The 3,247-nt window shown below is 41.1% G+C and overlaps 1 pseudogene; it reads right to left on the bottom strand.

Moving 5' to 3' along the window:
* Positions 1–1,089: 1,089 nt before the first annotated feature.
* On the bottom strand, positions 1,090–2,172 carry LOC148505468 (uncharacterized; annotated as a pseudogene).
* Positions 2,173–3,247: the final 1,075 nt, after the last annotated feature.

The raw sequence follows: 3,247 nt of genomic DNA, 5'->3' as shown, positions 1-3,247 counted from the left end.
TGCCCAGACACATTGCAATTGCGATCATTAATAAATGGGGGCCTACGACTCGATCCCTCTCTCTTCATTTCTCCCCCCTCTCTCTCTTTCTATCCGCCTCCTCGTCTCTGCCTCCCTCCTTCTCTCTCTCTCTAACGCCCCACTCAAAATCCTCTATTTGCCCCTGGCAGTGTACCAGATCACATCTGCTATGCTGCCAGCAGTCGGTTCCCAGCAGTGTTGCGGACATGATGTTGTATGCTGCGACCTCGCCGGTCAGTGGAGAGACCAGAGACAAGGTAAGGGGCATAGTAGTTGAAGTGTGAGGCCGTGGCAATTTTATTGATAGAACCCTCACAACCTAGTTCCCCCGGGGCCCCCACAAAACTTAATCCGGCCCTGGCCACAACCCTGCTGTTTTACATCAATGCCAGGTATGGTTATACTGTCACTGTCACAAAATAAATATATATATATATATATATATATATATATACACACACACTATATACATTTAGATATATTTCACACAGCGTGTGTGTGTGTATATATATATATATATCCAGAGAGAAGCGCCACTCAAACGGACAAAGATACCACAGGTAAACGTAATTCCTTCAACGTTTCGGATTTTAATCCGTCCTCAGGAAGAAAATATCACAACAGCATATAAAATAAATGTCACTCACCTAAATAGTACATCCCCGACTGGGTCCACGCAGCGTCCACGCCAGGCACCGGCACCAGACAGTGGCACTCCCCCGAGCGCGTCACAACCGAAAGTCGCACAAAGGGACACGCCCCTCCCCGGCGTCTGTAACCCAGGTAACAGCTACGTGGAGACAGTAAAAAAACACCAGTGCATATTAGACAAGCAGACATCGGAACATGAATCAGATATGCAACTGCATACAGATAAATCACAAATCTAGATCTAGCAAATACAAAATCTGAAGCTATATATAAAGAAAGCATGTAAACAGGATAAAGCCAAGCGGCACCTATGAACACACATCCAAATATCAAAACACAATAGAAGGATAATAATAACCAAATTAGAATAAAGTATAAATAATAACTAGAATAATCATACGAATTCACTTAGGGACTTCATAAAAAGGCGGAATAAGTTAGCTGTTCATTTAAGCCTCTCGGATAAATAGTATCTAATTTAAAAATCCACTGGGTTTCCAGTTGTAACAGTCTCTTTCCTCTATCACCTCCTCGAGGATCTTCAGGAGCCTGATCAATAATAATATATTTTATCATCGCTAGGCTGTGCTTGGCTTCCACAAAATGACGTGCGACTGGCTGATCAATATCTTTGTTATTTAATGCACCACGTATGGCAGATCGATGCAGTGCCATACGTTCTTTAAATGTTCTAATCGTCTTTCCCACATAACAAAGGCCACAAGGGCACTTAATCAAATAAACCACAAAGGTACTTGAACATGTCAATCGGAACCTAATGGTGATTTTATTCCCAGTGTGCGGGTGACAAAAGTTTTTTGCTTGTATCATATAGCTGCAAGTAGTGCAGCCCAGACACTTGTAGCAGCCACCTGGTTTCATCCTAGTATTAGGAGGACGTCTGTTGGAAATATCCGTTCTCACCAGCAAGTCTCTCAATTTTTTTCCACTCCTATAGCATGACGTAATGCTAGAGTGTTTAAGTTTTTTAAGATCTTTATCTTGTTGGATCACAGGCCAAAGTGATTTAACAGACTTTTTGATTTCTTTATCTGCTGTATTAAATTCATGTGTCCAAAATAAACGATCCGTATTCTTAGAGGATTCTCTAGGTTTAGACTGTAGTAGAACTTCACGAGGAATTTTATCCACTTGATGCTTCGCTTGTTGAAGTATAGTGTCAGAATAACCCCTCCGTCTGAATTTGTCCATCATCTCCAATAATGCGGATTCTCGTTGATTTTCATTACTAATAATCCTTTTCACCCTAAGTAACTGAGAGTAGGGTAATCCTTGTTTTAAGGCCGGTGGATGATGGCTCTGCGCTAATAGAAGTTGATTCCTATCCGTTTCTTTAGTATATAGTCATATCTGGATACGGTCATTCTCCTTATAAATATTTACATCCAAGAAATGGACTTGTTCTAAACTCATATCGTAAGTAAATTTCATAGGGCAATCACAATTGTTAATAAACTTCATATGATTTTCAAAGGCCATCTGCGTACCTGTCCAGATTAAGAGCACATCATCTATATAGCGCGTATAGAATAATATTTCATTCTTCATTCTATATGAAAAAAATAACTCCTTTTCCACAAAGAACATATAAGCATTAGCGTACGAGGGTGCGACGTTCGAACCCATCGCACACCCCGTACGCTGAATGTAAAAATCTCCATTAAACATGAAAAAATTCCTATGCAGGACCAAATACAGCAGTTTAAGAAAAAAATCAAGATCAGGGCCCTGATATGTATCATTAGATTCCAATAGCTGCTGCACCGCCCGGATGCCAGCCTCATGTGGGATATTTGTATAAAGGCTCGTAATATCGAGCGTACAAAACCATGTATTAGGAGGTAATTCACCCAAGTGGTCAAATTTGTTTAATAGTGCAGTAGTATCCTGCAGGTATGTTGATTGTTCCTTAATACAAGGTTGTAGGTAAAAATCTAAGTATTTCGCTACCGTGCTAAAGAGAGAGTCACAAGCCGCAATGATTGGCCGACCGGGGGTTTTTGACAAGCTCTTATGAATTTTTGGCAGGCGGTATAGTATTGGTACTCTCGGAAAGTCCATCTTAAGATATTTTAAAATCTCTGATGTAATAATGGATTTTTCAGTCACCTCATCCAAAATGGTATCCAGTTCTCTTTTAAAATTAACTGTCGGATTGGAAGGTAATTTACCATACGTTTTTGCATCAGCAAGCTGAGAGTATGCTTCCTGCTTGTAGTCCTTTAGATTCAAAATTACAACACCCCCGCCTTTATCAGCGGGGAGTACCATAATATCATTATCATCTCTCAGTAATTTGAGTGCATTCCATTCTTCACATGTTAGATTAGAGTGGATTTTCTGTATATCTTTATTCAGGGGCAAACGCAGGATTCTCAGGGAGGGGTTTCCATTATAGATGTCTACACACACACACACACATATATAAGTAGGTGCGCGCGACAGGGGCCCCCAGTAGTAGTCCTCCCTTATGTAGTGCCCCCAGTAGTAGTCCCCTCCCTATGCAGTGCCCCTTATATACTGCCACCAGTAGTAGTCCTCTCCCTATGCAGTG

The sequence above is a fragment of the Taudactylus pleione genome, unplaced genomic scaffold, assembly GCF_031769625.1.
Source record: "Taudactylus pleione unplaced genomic scaffold, aTauple2 ptg000454l, whole genome shotgun sequence".
In the NCBI taxonomy this organism is placed as follows: Eukaryota; Metazoa; Chordata; class Amphibia; order Anura; family Myobatrachidae; genus Taudactylus; species Taudactylus pleione.
This window is presented reverse-complemented; position numbering and strand designations above follow the sequence as displayed.